The sequence below is a fragment of the Alexandromys fortis genome, unplaced genomic scaffold, assembly GCF_014885135.2.
Source record: "Alexandromys fortis isolate MF-2015 unplaced genomic scaffold, M_Fortis_MF-2015_v1.1 scaffold_233, whole genome shotgun sequence".
In the NCBI taxonomy this organism is placed as follows: domain Eukaryota; kingdom Metazoa; phylum Chordata; class Mammalia; order Rodentia; family Cricetidae; genus Alexandromys; species Alexandromys fortis.
In genome coordinates, this window is record NW_026068146.1 from 757,301 (window position 1) to 773,723 (window position 16,423).

At 47.8% G+C, this 16,423-nt stretch overlaps 2 long non-coding RNA genes across 6 annotated transcripts in view; one reads left to right on the plus strand and one right to left on the minus strand.

The window, feature by feature from the left end:
- Positions 1 to 386: 386 nt before the first annotated feature.
- Positions 387 to 7,943, minus strand: LOC126491394 (uncharacterized). 4 transcript variants are annotated; one of them, XR_007589391.1, is made up of 5 exons: positions 7,656 to 7,943; positions 5,783 to 5,859; positions 4,470 to 4,537; positions 4,268 to 4,361; positions 387 to 1,733 (listed from the first exon to the last, which is right to left on the minus strand). It is a non-coding gene; the product is annotated as an uncharacterized lncRNA (long non-coding RNA). The 4 variants fall into 4 exon arrangements; XR_007589392.1 differs by lacking the exon at positions 7,656 to 7,943 and adding an exon at positions 6,873 to 7,130; XR_007589393.1 differs by lacking the exon at positions 7,656 to 7,943 and adding an exon at positions 6,484 to 6,779.
- Positions 4,544 to 16,423, plus strand: part of LOC126491395 (uncharacterized) — a 19,324-nt gene continuing 7,444 nt past the window's right edge. For both annotated transcript variants that reach the window (XR_007589395.1, XR_007589396.1), the window contains exons 1-2: positions 4,544 to 4,928; positions 12,176 to 12,458. This is a non-coding gene — a long non-coding RNA (uncharacterized lncRNA). The remainder of the gene's footprint in view (positions 4,929 to 12,175; positions 12,459 to 16,423) is intronic.

The window sequence follows — 16,423 nt, forward strand, 5'->3', positions numbered from 1 at the left end:
CCACACACATGCACATAATTAAAAATAAAATAAAACAATCTTTAAAATGCTTCCATTCTAAAGTATAGATTGTTGCGACTTCTGTCTCCCCCACCTTGTCCAACTGCTGACTCAACACTGTTACCAGTCTTCTTCCCAATGTGCACGGGGGAAGTGCATGTTAGTGTGCCTAAAAACCTGTGCCCTGGGCTGGCAAAATGGCTCAGCAGGTAAAGGTGCTTGCTGCCAAGACTGAAATTTTGTCTTTGATTAGCAGGACCCATGTGGTGGGACAGGAGAATTGAATTCAGAAAGTTGTCCTCGAACCTCCACATGTAGTACAATACACACACACACACACACACACACACACACACACAATTTATTTATTTATTAATTTATTAAAAGGAATTTTTAAAAAGGTGTGCAGGCACTTGGGGAAAGCATCTAGAAATTTTTCTGAAGGTGAGTACTTGTATACTCGAGGACGTGGAGACTGGCCATGAGACCATTCCCAGCTCATGAGAGCCCAGGTTTGGGAGGGAGACTCTGGAAGCATCCCAGTGAGAATGGAGAAGTAGCTTTATTGTCCAGCAGTAGGAAGAAAGCTGAAGCTAAGAGGTGATGATAAGCCATGATGCTCCACGTTCAGTCTGAGGTGCTCTTAGCGCTCATGCTCTCCCTAGCTGGTGACTGAAGCATGCTGGGAAGTTATAGGTAGTCTTCTACATGACTGAGTGCAGGTTCAGAAAAGGAAGCAATCATCAGGCCCAGGTGTCTTCATTAGACAAGACTTTGTTCTTGAACCGATAGGATGGAAAACTTGGGAAGGGGACTTTCCGGAAAAAAAAACAAAGTTGTGATTCTCTAAATTCCCAGCCTGTGGGGGGAAAAGAGGCCAAGGAACTGCTCAAGATCAGGGATTTGGAAAAGCTAGCTTGCACCAAACACCAAATCATCACCAGACTCTTTTTTTTTTTTTTTTTTTTGAGACAGGGTCTTACTATGTGTCTTTGGCTGACTTGGATTCCCTCGTCTTTTTTCTTTATTACAGTATAAGGGTCTTGATCTCTACATCTGTAATCCCAGCTCTTGGGAGGCTGAGGTTAGGAGGATCATGAGTTCCAGGTTAGCCTGGGTGCACAGAGAAGGCCTGTCTCTAAAACAAATGGCTACTCCCACCACACACAAACCAAAATCCAAGGAAAGAAAAAAAAGATTAATTATTATGTACAATAATTAGGAAGACACTCAAAACCATGTTGAATTCAAGAAATTGCATTCCATCAGAGACATACCTGTAACTCGGCTTACATCAAGTTCACACAGCAAGGATTAATCTACAGCCTCCGTATTAGGACGGTTACCATTAACAGAACGCGTAATGATGGGACAAGCAGAACTGTGTGCCACGTGGTTTTGGTCCCTGCTCAAGCTCAAGGCCCTGAAGGGCAGGTACTTTGAACCTGACCAGGACCCATAGAGTTCCAATGTGCCAGTGTTTAAATCTAGGAAAACAGGGGTGGGCCGTGAGAGTCATGGCAGGCAAGGGATTTCAATTCTGAGAAACAGAAAAAACTCAGTAGGCCCAGGAGGGCTTGATAGTCGACTCTTCGCTGATCTGAGCCAAGCTGACTGAAGGACTGGTAGGGACTCAAAGATCTCTTGTTTAGTGCCGCAGTCACCAAAGCAGCTGCTCTGGCCAGGCTCAGACAGAGCTCCCTTGGGATCTGAGATTCATGGAACTTTATCATCTGTGGGAGAAAGACATGTCGGGAAGATAAACAGGAGGGCAATACCTACCTGCGTCACTCACAGAAGCCCAGAAAAGGAAGCAGGCATCTGATGTGAGCTGGGCAGATGGCACCACACTGGACAGGCAGGAACTAGGAAACGCCCAGGTGTTTCCGGTGGGTGGCCTGGCATTTTCTAAGAGTTGGTGGCAGGGGCGATCTGGACACTTTTGTTTTTGTCTAGAACGCAAGTTTGTACACTGGGGTTGGAGGAAGAACTCAGTGGCAGGACACTGGCCTGTCCCACGTTCCATCCCCAGCACAGAAAACAAAACTGCCACTCTGGAGGGGTGAATAGGGGTGCTCCAGAGTGGCAAAGGATTGGAAGTGGAGTCCTGGGAACATTGGGCAAAGAGCCATTTAAATATTGTCACCCTCCTCCTGTCCAAATGGGTGTTTTGCCTGTAGTTCACAGCAGACCAGCCCTGTGTCCCTTGCCATCAGCTCTTGGTCCCCAACCTTCACTAGTCAGGCTGTTCCTATCCAAAAGGTTCCTCCCAACCCTGGTTCTTGGGTCTTGGGTTTTCTTCATCATCTGTCTCTCCCTGTCAATGTCTCTGACTCTCTCTCTCTCTCTCTCTCTCTCTCTCTCTCTCTCTCTCTCTCTCTCTCTCTCCCCTCTTGTTCTTAGAGAAGCAGATTTATTTTTTTGACTTGCTGGCAGGGAGCCCAGCTAGCTGCCCAGCCCAAGCTTGTATGAGCATCTCAGTTTCTCCCCCATCTCAGGATATGTAGATTGTCCCAGCAGATACCACTAGGCTGCCAGCCTCACGTTTTCCTTTCTTGTCTCTGGGTATGTGCCTGCCGAGACACCAGAAGCCCTCAGTTCTTTCTTTCTTGCACTAGGGATGGAACCCAGCATAAACTAGGCAGGCACTTCACCACGGTGCCCCCTACCTGCAGTTTTTTGAAACTCCTCCAGTCCCTTCAGGAGTTCCTCAGTGCTGTGCCCCCTACTCCTCTATGAGGACACACAGAGCATTTGGGTCTGATCTACACAGGCCAATCATGACCCTTGCCCAGATACTGCAGTCCACCACAGGGCTGAACAAAGAGGACCGACCCTGGACCTGATCCCTTCCTGGTCCCCTTCTGAAGTCTGGCACACAAAGAGGTTCTCAGAATTCGGTAGACATGGGGACAAGTCAAGCCTCTTGGTCATCCACAGAAAACCAGGTCTGAGGAAACTTCCAGTTCAATTAATCCTTCAGAAAAGGAACAAGCTGGCAAACGGGGGTGGGGTGGGAGGAGTGTGGGCATCTTAAAAGCCTGGGACAGGGTGTGGAGATTGAGGGTCCCAGGCCATAGAATATAACTAAGGTAGTACCCAGTCTAAGGGACACGTAAGGGTCTCCTGTTTCATGCCTTGGCACCCCCTACAGCTTGTCTCTGAAAAGCGGTACTGATTTCCATGGTGACCCCATCTGCACCAGCAGGCAATAAGGATTGCTTTCAGTAGAAGAGTTAGAGACCTTCAAGGTCTTCTGGAAGGCAGTATTCAATGACAGAAAGGTGCCTCGGGGCCATAAACAGGCTGGACCTTTTGCAGTAATACTGACCACTGGGACTAGGCAACACTCTTGACAGCTACTGACATATGAGCCCCTCTTTCCTTGGACATCACAGAATTGGGAAGTGGGAAGAATGATGGTTTTTTAACTGCTTTGCCAGCCAACCCTAGGCAAATCAGCTTATACCCCTGTACCTCAGTTTCACTGTCTGTAAAGTGGGATGTAGGAACAGCCTGGGATATGCCTATGAAGGTTAAATAACACAGGAAGGAGAGGAATGGAGAAGGTGCCTGGTGAATGAGTGGTAGCTACTGTTTCTCTATCTCTGGAAGAGGGTATTTCTATGTTACCTTAAATCTGTGACGTACCCAGCCTTCCAAGCAGTCACCCACTATTAATAACATTCCAAGCCCTTAACCTGTACAGGGAAACCTACTGGCGCATGGTGTCAATGGGGCACAATTGGCACGAGGTGGCTTTCTGTTTTCTCTTTTGGTTTTTTAAGACAGGGGATCTCTGTGTATATTCCTGGCTGTCCTGGAACTCACACTGTAGATCAGACTGGCCTTGAACTCACAAGAGATCTACCTACCTCTGCCTACAGAGTGCTAGGATTAAAGGTGTGCCCCACCACTGCCTGGCTTCGAAGTGACTTTTGTGGTAATGGCTAAACAGCCTTAAGTGGATTGGGTGCAGATAGAAGCTGCACATCCAGGGTCCTTTTGAGACCATTGTTCAGGCTGAAGACTCTGCTTCTGAGCCCACAACAAAGGCAGCTGCCTGAAGAGAGGCCAGGGAGATAGAAATGGAGCACACCGAGAACCCGCAGATCCCAGCGCCAAGCCGTGACTCCATGGTGTGCCTGGAAGCGGGAGGGCTGCCTGTCCTCCGGAATTAGGAGTGTTTGGACTGCGGTCCAGGGTAATTTATGCAAATAAGCATGACGGATTAATATATGCAAATGAGTTATGTAAGTCCACAGACCTGTTTTTCTCTGGGTGTCCAAGGTGCTTCCCAGGAGGGAGACTGGCGCAGTTCATGCCTGTGATCTCAGCACTTGGAAGGTCAGGCGGGAAAACTGCGAGTTTCTCAGGAAAGAAAGAGGGAGAGATGGAGGGAAGGAGAGCATTCAGAAGGATATCCATCAAAGTATTAGCTGTAGTTCATGCAAGGAATAAAATAGTACCCATTTAAATGCCTCTTCTTTACAGTTTGTTGGTTTGTTTTCTCTGGCTTCATGCCCTTGGCTCCACGCTACAGGTGGACAGAGGAACAAGTGGGTGACGTCAACAAAAATTAATGAAAACAAAAAGACACAGGTTTAGTTACCTTGGGGATGAGGCCTGAACACTTTCACAGAGAGCTGCATCCCTATTGCCAGTTTATGGCAGCTAAAAAACTTGAGCCAGGTATTCAGTGAGGCTCCTCACCTCTTTTATTTTTTTATTCTTGTATGTTTGTGAGTGTGTGTACATGCTCATGTGTGTGTGTGTGTGCATTGCCTGCATGTTGAAGTCAGAAGACAACCCCAGTGTCATTTTACACCTGTGTTTAGAGTCAGCTTGGAGCTTGTTGATTGGGCTGGTCAGCCAGGAAGTCCCAAGAATCTCCGTGTGTCTCTACCTCCTCAGTGCTGGGCTTATGGGTATGTACTACTGTGCTCAGTGAATGAAAACCAGAAATAAAAAGGAAAGAAGAAAGGCTTATTGTAAAAAAGTGGGAGAGCATAGCCAGAGGCAGGGACAGCTGGGATTGTCTAGAGTGGACATGACTGTGAGCCATGTAAGGGGGGGGGCAGAGATGGGGGAGAAAAGAGAACCAGGCACAGCAGCCAGGGGGCCCAAAAGAGGAGGGGTAACCAAAATGTCTGGGTTATATAGGGAAGGGCAGCTGGGAGAAGGGCAGCCTAGCCCCTAGGCTGGAGAAGTTTGGGAGAGAGGAGGGATGCTGAGAGAACCAGATGACCGAGTCTGCTTTGATGTTATATAGCTACCCTAACCATTAGTTCCAGGTTAGAGACTTAACTCCCAACTTTTGTCTGTGGGTTCTGGGGACTGAACTCAGGTCCTCATGCCTTAAAGGCAGCCAGGTGTCCCAGTACAATTCAGAGAAGCCCCCACCACTGGTGGGCGGGTAGGTCCCCCCCAGGTGGGTGGGTAGGACTCTTCAGTAACCCCAGGCCCAGCTTAAAGTTTTCAACTGAGCTCCCCGTCCCCCTGAGTTCTCTACCTCTTTCAAATTCTCTCTTCATTGCCTAAGCTTTTTCAGTGCCCCAATGTTCCTGGCCCCAAACCCTACATGTTCCCCCGTTGTCCCTTCTCGAACCCGACCTCCCCGTGCACTTCTATATTTCCCTCACTGCCCTGTTTCTCGCTGAGTTTTTGCTAAGCGTGCAAATGACCACTAGCTCATACTACATTGCAAAGGATGCCCAAAGTGCATCAACATTCACAAACAAAATGCTGAGAAAGCAACTTAGCGATGGTTTTAGCAACTCACCTTCTTGGTGCTACAGCTTGCGTCTGAAGTATTCTCCAAATACCCAAGTGTTCAAGGCTTGGTCCCCAGCCAGAGTGCTGTTGAGAAGTAGTACAGAGTTTAAACTTCCTGGGGCTGTGCTGACACAAACCAAAACAGCAGGCAAATCACGATGCATCGAACCCTCTGAGGCTGTAAAACAGACTAAACCTTTCTTCTTTGTAAGGTGATCTACATCAAGCACTGCATTACAGTCACACACACTGACTAATGTGCTTGGGGGGTCATTTTGAAGGAGGCAGGATCATGCTAGAATCGTAAGATCAGCATTTCCAGAACAGCCCTCCAGTCCTTCAGTCTTGAATTTTAAATCAGTGGCTGACCTTGAACAAGCACATTTCCCGTTTTCTTGTTTTGTGGGCCGTTCAGGGAATTCAGAAAGATACCAGTTCAGCCTCCATGTGTTCTGCATACTGCCCATCATCAAGTCAGCTGGCCACGCTGACCAGTATCATTAAGCAACCTAGTAAAAGGCGTTAGTGTCTTCATGAGTGACCCTAAGGACACACTGGGTAGGTCACATCCAAGGGAGCCTTGGTAGCCCCAAGTCAAGGCTCTTCCTGTAATCTCCCAGACACCAGTATCTTCATTTTGTAAGTAGCTAAGCCAGGCTGGCACCTAGTAGACACCTCTCTTTTCCGGTGTTAGCTACTGTCCCTTACCTACAGGGCGACCAGGTAAAGCATCCATTTCTGCTATAGACAAGTGAAGGCCCCTGGCCACGGCCCCTGGCACTTGCAGCCACTGGAATTTCTCTGGAGACTGTGTCTACTGTGCCCAGTGTCTAAGCATCTTTCTCCCTGGAGACTGAGGGAGACAGCAGCATCTGGGTCCTTGGCAGTGAAAAGCAAGGGTTGGGGACATAATAGTCTCAGGTCTATCAAGTGCCAGCTGGGACACCTGGGCAGGTCATTGTCATTCTCAGGCCCAGTGTCGTAATCCTTTAAAACAGTGGTAATAATATTAACCATCTCGCTGGCTTACTGGGGACTTAACGACCAGATAGATAACCTGGAATGAAAATTTTTTTTTACCACCTGTGAATACTCACAGGTAGGGACAGTGGAGATAACCAGGTGGACCCCCATTCGTGCCTGGATGCCAGCTCTGAAGAAACCCAGGGCTGCCTCAGTGGACAGAGGTAGCTGGGCCCTTTTCATTCTGCTGGCCAGGACAGAGTGTCCTAGAGACTTATCTAAGAGCCAGGACAGGGATCTAGTTCAAGGTTTGCAGCAGCTGCCAGCCCTGGCCAGGCCTTCTGGTGATGAAATGTGCCCACCCTGGGCGGAGCCTGTTAGCCACCGCCATGGCCACCCCGCCCCATCCTGCTCCACTAGAGAAGCTCAAAACGGCATGTCTCCTTATGGGTTTTAGTCTGGCCCAGAGCCCAGTGTCCAGGTACCAGGGAGGAGGGTCAAGCAAAGGGAGGGAGCCAGGGGACTCCAGCCACAGACAAGCCCTTCCCTGCCCGGAGCTTTGTTTCCAGGTGGGTTCAAAGGTCCCTTTCATCTTAAAGATGTGCCCTCCTCTCACACTCCTGGGGAAAGAAACAGGTCTAGAGTCCCCTGTATGTTGTACCCCCCACTTTCTGCTAAGAAAATTGGAAGTTTTAGACTCAGTTTTTCTCTTGTTCTTCCTCTCCTCTTGTCCCAGCTTCCCTCTTCAGGGTCTCATGTATCCCAGGAAGGCTGCCATCAACAATGGCCTTAAACTTCTGAGCCTCCTGCCTTCATTTCCCCTTTCCTAAGCTCACAGGTATTTACTATGATGCCCAGTTTATGCGTCTTGCTGGGGATCAAACCCATGGTCCCATGCATGCTAGGAAATACTCTACCAATTGAGGCACAGCCAGTCCTGTTTTCTCCAAAGCTAGATCCATTCTGCTTCAGGCAACTCCTTTTCTTGAGGTTTCAGAATTCAAGTGAGAACTTAAAACATCCACAAATATGGCCATTCAACCTAGAGCCTGAGGGCAGCTCTGAGGGAGTCAGGTGTGGCTGATCAGGGCGGATTCAGAAACTGAGAGGGGCCTTGCTTGAGTCTCTGTCCTGTTCCCACAGAGTGGTTTGACCAGCAGCCTGCTGGCCAGGCCACATGGCTGGACTTTTGTGTCTGTACACAGCTCCTGCCTGAATCGAGAGCCAGCCCTGCAGCGGGGCTTCTTGAGGACTGGGTGTCCTCTAGGCCCAGATCACCTCATTGCTTCTGGCAATGGTTTCTATGGCTGTGGTGACCAGTTGAGCAAGGCCCAGTAGACACCCAGACTGTGTCAATAGATTCTCACTCATTACTGTCCCTTTCAGTTTGGATCTCAGGCTTACTGGGTTCACTCCAGAGCTGTGATTTTCCTACGGCTGAGTCACCTTCAAAAAGACTATAAAGTAGGTGACTAAAAAGTGCTTCAGCTCCTGGGCTTTCCACCTCTGTTTACAGGAATCCGGAGCAAAGACAGCAGTTCCTGCCGTGACTGGGACAGGGGCCTATGCAGAGGCTCCCTCGGAGTAGGGAGTCCAGAGAGCCTGGTCGAGGCCATCCTACCCTCGTAGTGCTCCCTGAAGACAGGGGACATCTCCCTCAGACCGGGGCTCCCGGAGAATAAGCTGTGTCTCCCTCATACTGAACTTCCCGGGGAATGAGGCCAGGTCACAAAAGCCCACTATGTCAGAGGGATGCTAGTGGTCCTTGCAGTGCTACTGGACCTGACTGGAACAGGCACATGGCTCTGTCTTCACATCAGTAAAGACAACAGTCCATGAACATTCTCATCTCTCCCATGTGCACTCTCTTCTTTCCCATCTTCTTTTCTTAGACCACACTGGGCTCTACCTTGCCTCCAGCCCCTCACCCCATCAAACATGTGAGTTCCTCAGGCAACCCTTTGTTCTCTTCTTCTAATCTAGAACCACTGGTACTCATTGACAAGGGGCAAAGGGCAAAGTGGTAGACTTGGGCACTGCAGGCAAAGCCAGAACCAACACAGACTGGCCAGGACAAGGTCTGGCTGCCCCCTTCCAAGTCCTCTCCTGCTGACTGCTGACCAAAGTCCGCAGGGGCTGGCTGTGGCCCAGTGGGAATAGAAGGTGACAGGGATTGCTCTGTGCAACCAGAGGCAGCAACAACAGGAAGGATTCCGAGAAGAAGTCTTCTGGAGCAGCTCCTATTGGCCGGCATCTGCGGTTGCTATACCTGGAGCACAGAGAGGTGACTTCTCTGTGTGTAGCCCGAAGCTCTGTTGACACAGCAAGAGCCGTGTGCAGAGCCACCCTGAGGAACTGCGGGTATTAAGGAACTCTGTGGTATTTCTCCAACTTTTCCACAAACCTCAAAGAGTCCAACCACATTCCAGAAAAAGCTTGGCTTTATACAACCAAGCCCGAATCCCTGTGAGAGTGGTCTCAAGTCCTTGCTCTCTGAAAGCCCACACATCAATTTTGCATTCTAGTACGCCACGTGGTTTTAACAGTTACACATATTTTATTATTTAAAATTTTCATTAATTTTAGTTGTGTGTGTGGTTATGTGCCAGGAGTGCAGGTGTCTGGGGAGGCAGAAGGTGTCAGATTCTTCTGGAGCTGGTGAACAGCTCAGTGAAAGTGTAGAAACAGAGCTTGGGTCTTTCAAAGAACAGCAGATAGGCTCAACCACAAAATCATCTCTCTAGCTCCTATCATCACCATTATGATTGTTGTTATTTTTATTATAACATTACTATTATTATTTGAGACAGGGTCTCATTTATCTCAGGCTGGACTTACACTTATAATCCTCCTGCTTCTACGTCCCCAGCACTGGAATCACTGGTCCACTGTTAGACCTAGCCGGTTAGGAGCCACCAGGAAGGAGAGAGAAAACACTTACAAATTCCAAAGATTTCAACAATTCATGACATAAGGGTCACTGATAGACCAGGGCTGCAGGACAAGGACTCAGAAGCCCTGTTCTCCCGACAGCTCTGAGCAGGGGCAGAACTGGGGTTTATAAGCACAAAATTCAAGAACATTTGTTGCCAAGTTACAGCTATAATTTTCACCAATTAGGATTTAGAGATCAGGGACTTCCTTAAATGTTTCATCATTGTCAACCAATAGACAATGGGAGCCTTTTAGTACAACCAATCACATTCATTTAGGAAGAGCCATGTTTCTAAAGAGCTAAAGATGCATGACAGCTACTCCTATGGTTTAGGGAGGAGGTGGATCAGCTATTGGAAGAGTCCCAGCTGTAATGGTCTGTCCTGTCTCTTTAAGAGACAAGACATACCTACCCATCCTCCGTCCCTCTGCTAAGGCAGACTGATCTTCAGCTTCCAGCCCTCCTTTTCTGTCTCCCTCTCAAAGAGGCAGCTTCTGTCTCTCCGTCTCTCTCTCTGCCTCTCTGCTCTTCTCCATACTCCCTTTCCCCATAAGCCACTAAATAAATATCCAACCTCACTCTGTATGGTGTGCCTATCTGTCTGTCTCTCGCCCGCCTTGTGGCTCCCTGCCCGGGACCAGCCAGCCACCTTCGGAGACCTGTGGTCTCATGACATGCCCACTGCCTGCCGCCACATTGACCCGCTGCCATTACTTGGGAATCTGCAGCGTTTCTGCCGCTGCAGCCACCAGGGATCCTGCAGTATTTTTAATTAATCCGTTACACCAACTGCCCTCGAGCTTGGAAACCTGAACTTTGTTTCACCCTGCAGGTAAAATGACAGTGCTTAGGACAAGGTGCTTTGGCCTGCTCCCTTCACCACCACATCAGCTTCTGCAGTGCTGAGGATGGAACTCAGGGCTTCATGCAAATCCTCTACCCACTGAGCTACATCCCCAGTCCCAAAATAATATTAGTATAAAATAATATACTCTTCACATTCTTTGAGTCAAATAGCTATTCAATGCAAGTCATCTTTCTCTGTTTTTTTTTTTCTTTTCTTTTCTTGAGACTAAAATCTCATATAGTCCAGACTGGCCTCCAGCTCTTTATATAGCCCTGCATGTCCTATTCCATCTGCCTTTAGCTCCTGAGTGCTGGGACTACAGTCCTGTACCACCACTTCGACCCTCAGTAGGGTTTATTGATCCTGTGTCCTTGCTGCCTGGACACAGTGGTGTCAGCTAAGATACACAGGTCAGGGAGCCCAGGAGGGCCTGAGCTGGTTCTAGAGTGGTCCTCTAAAGAGTCCCAGCTGGTTCTCTTCTGCCTTCCCTGGTATTTCTACTGAAGGAATCAAAGGCAGAAGGGGTTAGACTCTCTGGGAGGGCAAGTGTGGGAGGACTGTGGTGAAGGGCTGAGTGTGTGTCCTGTCTTCATGACTTTCTCTTCTTCACTTCTTCCCTAGCCTATTGGGTCTCTGGCCCCATACTTGCTGTCTGAGAAGCCCCTTTGTTGAAGGGGGATTGGCTTTTGTCACCAGTAAATTTGCTCAAACCTTAGATTCACAATTTAGGAGACCTTTCATTTTTTTAATGATTGTTTTGGGTTTGTTTGTTTGTTCTTGAGACAGGGTGTGGCTGTAATTCTGGTTGTCCTGGAACTCACTGTGTAGACCAGCCTGGCTCTGCCTGTCTCTTCCTCCCAGTGCTGAGATTACAGATGTGTGTCATTACACTGTTTGCACTGTATGGATCAGGCTGGCCCTGCCTGTCTCTTCCTCCCAGTGCTGAGATTTCAGATGTGCGTTGTTACACTGTTTACAAGTGTAGGAGATCTGTATAAGGCTGTGGATGTATATGTGGGGGTGATGACTCCTAGCAGTGACTTCAGGGATTCCCCTGGTCCAAGTGTGAATAAACCCCAGGGAGGCAGCTGCCCACACTTCCCTGCTATCCCATCATCACTGATACCCATGCTTTTTGTCTCCCAAATGCCTCTCAAAACTGCTTCATTTAACACAAAGTCATTTTTGTATAGAGCAAATCTTACTCTCTTATCTCGCTTTGACCCCTCTCAAGACTTGCCAGACTCCATGTGAAGTCAGCTGATGCCTGTCCCTCCATCCCCTCCTCTGTCCTACGTCAGTATCTTCTGTGGCCTGCACATGCTAGCCCTCTCAGTACTGTACTCTGCCTCTCCCTTTTTGATTCTTGATCATGCTGGTTTCTCCTTTTTAGGGCTTCTCCATCTCTCAGGCCAGCATGACTCTTGGAGTATTTAGCTTCTGTCCGAGTAACTGTGGGATTCTGACTGTCTCAGATATGATCAGACAGGAAGCAGAAAAACTCTTATCCTGGTGACCTAAAATCCCCAGGCCTTTAGAGAGGTGAGAGGATAAGGCTACCCAGCCATGAGAGACACATTTAAAATGAAGAGGTAAATAGAATATTTTATTTTAAATGGCCAGTAACCTTTTTTTTTAACCATACACTTTTCTAGAACCTTCCATCAAGATATGGCTGTACCATACACTTTTCTAGAACCTTCCATCTAGATATGGCTGCTTTTACGCCGATGGAACTGGCTGGGCCAGGTGAAGAGGATGAGAAGATGTCACTAAGTGCCCCCAGTCTTGGTTGTACGCAACAAGACTGTGCCTTTTTCTCAATACTCACCTTTGAGGAACAGCTGCCGTGTTGTGAGGAGCCTCCAGGCACAGGAGGAAGCCACACAGACGTGTGCTAAGGTCTCGGTCAACAGCCACCATCAAAAAAACAAAAGAGTGAGTGTTCAGATGATCCTAAGATGAATTTTCCAGCAGCCCTGCTGACGTCAGGAGACGCAAACATGACTCCACTGAGGCCTTGACTGAAGTTCAAATTCCTGGGGGGAAAATGGTATTTTGCTCCACTAAATTTTGTAGTACTTTGTTGCATGATTGCATTAGACACTTGTCTCATTGTGGTAACAAATCCTGACAGAAGCCACTTAAGGAAGGAAACTTGGCTCATAGTTCTAAGGAACACAGCCTACCATGGAGAGAAGACATGGTAGCAGGAAGTGACTGATCACATTGTGTATATTGTCAGGAAACAGAGAAAGATGGACGCTGAGGCTCAACCCACTTTCTCCTTTGTATTCAGTTGGGGTCCCCAGCCTGTGGGATGGTGCCCCCTCCATGTGGGAGGCACCATGTCAATTATCCCAATCTAGTAGCTCCCTTACAGACATGCCCACAGATTTGTTTTCATGTGTCTTAGTTTGGATTTTTATTGCTGTGAAGAGACACCATGACCAAGCAAATCTTATGAAGAAAGCATTTAATCAGAGGTTAAGTCCATTATCGTCATGATGGGGAGCATTGTAGCATGCAGGCAGATGTGGTTCTGGAGCAACTGAGAGTCCTACATTTTACAGGCAACAGGAAGTCAATTGACTGTCACACTAAGGGAAGCTTGAGAAAAGCGAGACCTCAAAGCCCACCCCCAAAGGGACACATGTCCTCCAATAAGGCCACACCTTCTAATAGAGACACTCCCTTTGGGGCCACTTTCTTGCAAACCACCGCACAACTTGCTTGGCTTGAAAACTACTTTTCTGGGCTAGAAGTAAAAGAGACTAAAAGCATTACCAGTTTGTGCCTCTGGGATGGGTCCTTTTCTCTGTTAGAATTTGTGGAACTGCTAACAGGGCAAAGCATCAGTCGGGGAGATTTTTACTCTTGGGTGAGAACAGGTTTAGTAGGAGGTACACTCATAAATTAGCCTCTCTACCTCTGCAGTTCAGGAGACTGAAGACAGAGGGTGAAACAAATGAAAAAGGAGGCTGGAGGGAAGCCACATGACGGCTCCCAACCACCTGTAACTCTAGTTCCAGGAGTGTCTGGGTTGGTTTGGTGGCAGTGGGACTGGATGAGCTGACCAATGGAAGCCAGGCAGTGGGAACCAACAGGCCACAGAGAGAGCAGAGGGGAAGAGGCCAAGCATAAATTTAAGGAGACTACCATGTGCCAGGGCTGGGTGAAAAGGACAAAGGAAGGTTGTTCATTCAGTCTTCTAGAAGGTTCTGAGGACAGTTCTGAGATATAATCCATGTACCACATAATCAATCATTGTAAGGGTACAATCCAATGGCTTTTAGTCTATTCATAGACAAGGGTGACCATCTCCATTGTCCATTCTAGAATATTCTATCACATCTAGAGCACCAAGTCCTAAAGCCTTTACGTCCTCCTATCATCCCAAGCAACAACTGAACTACTTTCTATGTGTATGTATTAGCTTGCATGCATGCGTGTGTGTGTGTGTGTGTGTGTGTGTGTGTGTTCTTACATGACTGCATGTAATGGCTGTTCTTGATTGTCAACTTGATTACATCTGAAATTAACTAGAACCCAAATGGCTAGGTATACCTGTGAGGAATTTTTTTTCTTAATTAAATAATTTGAAATGGAAAGAGTGACTTTTAATCCAGATCTGAGATGGGAAGATACACCTTTAATCTGGGCCACACCTTCTGGTGCAACCCATTTAAACGGCGTGAGAGGAGGGAGCTCTCACTCTCTGCCTGCTTGTTCTCACACTCAGTGGCTTATAGTCTACTTCTTCGGGGTTTTGGTGTGGACTGAGGGTCATTTGGGACATCCAGCCTCATGGACTGAACAGCCGCTGGATTCTTTGACTTTTCATTGGTAGACAGCCATTGTGGGACTAGCTAGACAACATCCTGTAAGCCATTCAAATAAATCCCATATAGATGGAATTTCATGTATATATGGATTCATTCTATAAGTTCGGTTCCTCTAGGGAACCTTGACTAATGTGCAGTGTGTGTGCATACATGTGCCCATGCATGTTTGTACATGTGGATAACCTCAAGTATCGTTCCTCAAGAGCTGTCTACCTTGTCTACGTGCTTTTTAAAGATTTTCTTTAAATTTTTCACTCTTGTGAGTGTCTGCATGTACATAGCTGAACCTCGTGTATGCAGTGCCAGCTTAGACCAGAAGAGGGCATTGGATCCCCTGGAACTGGAGTTACAGATAGCTGTGAGCATATGTATGACAATGGGGGTGTGGGGAACCCAACCTAAGCAAGAGATGTCAATGCTCCTAAACACTGAGCCATCGCTCCAGCAGCATTCTCCTTGAGTTTTGAGGCGGATCTCTTACTATTAGGCTACACTGACTGGCCAGGGAGCCCCGGGGACTTTCCTGTCTCCTCTTCCCCAGCATGGTGGTTGCAAACAACTGTCACCACATAGGCTGTTTATGTGGGTTCTTTACACTTTCATGGCAAGTGTCCACCCACTGAGCAATCCCCCAGCTCCAGTTTATCTACCTTCTGTCTGTGTATGGTCCCACTCTGGACTTCCACAGGAGCAGAGCCCCAGTCTGAGACTTGATATTAGGCTTCTTTGTGAAACAATTGTTCAGGACCCACTCACATCATAGCACCAATCTGGGTACCTCTATCCCCTCTCCCCACTTTGAGACAAGGTCTGGTGTAGCCCATGCTACTCTCTAACTACATAGCTGAGGATGACTTTGAACTTAAGATCCTCCTGCCTTCACTTCCTGAGTGCTAATATTGCAGGTATGTATGCACCACCATGCCTGGTTTACTTGATGTTGGGGATGAAACCCAGGGCTTCACACAAGAGAGGTTAGGCTTCTACCAACCCCATTCTTGGCCATTAAACAGAGCTATCTGGGCAACCATGTACACAGTGATTGCCAGTACCAGGACAGAGAACTGCACTGGCTCTGTTGTTTCTGGATATTGCAATAGAAACTTCTAGTATTTTCCAAGCCTTCACTTGTCAATCTTTAAAAACTGGTTACTTTGGCAAGTGGCTAAAAAAATTGCATTTCCCAGTTCCTCTTGCAATGAGGCAGGATTTTGTTCTCTCGTTACAATCTAAGAAGTCTAGAAGGAAACACAGAGTGTGGTGCACACTCTTCTCCTATGGAGTGCAGACAAAATGGCTGGAGCTCGATCAGCCATCATGAGCCATGAGAGAAGACAGAAGAGAAGAATCCTAACTGAGTGGGGGAACTCAGAGGAGAAATGTGGCTCCAGAACTGGAGTTTCCACCTCCTCAGCCACACACAGAAACCCCAGTGCCTGTTCTTGGAGACCTTTTATCTGTAAATGTCAGGATTCTTGAGGGTTTTCCCAATTCTCAGGGCTAAGTGTGAGTAATGGGCCAGAGGGCTGGAACCTCCAACCTCCAATCCACCTGTACCTCAGGCCATGCATCACTAGCTATCTCAGCATCTCCAGGGATTCAGGCAAACTGTTCAGCCTCCCCAAGCTCAGCACAATGTCTGCCTTGCTGTCCCATGTGTACATAGTTAGAGTTCTCTAGCCATGTCCATAGATCCCACAAAGAAGACATGTTCTCCTGGAAGAAAGGAGGGAAAACAGGAAGGAAAGAAAGAAGGAAAGGAGGGAGGGAGAGAGGGAGGAGAGAGGGAGGGAGAGAGGGAGGTAAGGAAAGAAAGAAAGTTTAGCCTAAAACGCATGTTCTCGTGGCTATGGCCAAGGAGAGGGTGGAGTACTGTGGAAATCACCTTTTATTAATCCCAGCACTCAAAAGACAGAAGCTGGAGAATCTTTGTGAGTTTAAGGCCATCCTTCAGGCCAGTCAAGGGGCTACATACATAGTGAGATTTTGTCCCAGAAAACAAAAACAAAACAAAAAGTGAGAGAAAGACAGAGATTGATTGATTGATTGATTGATTGA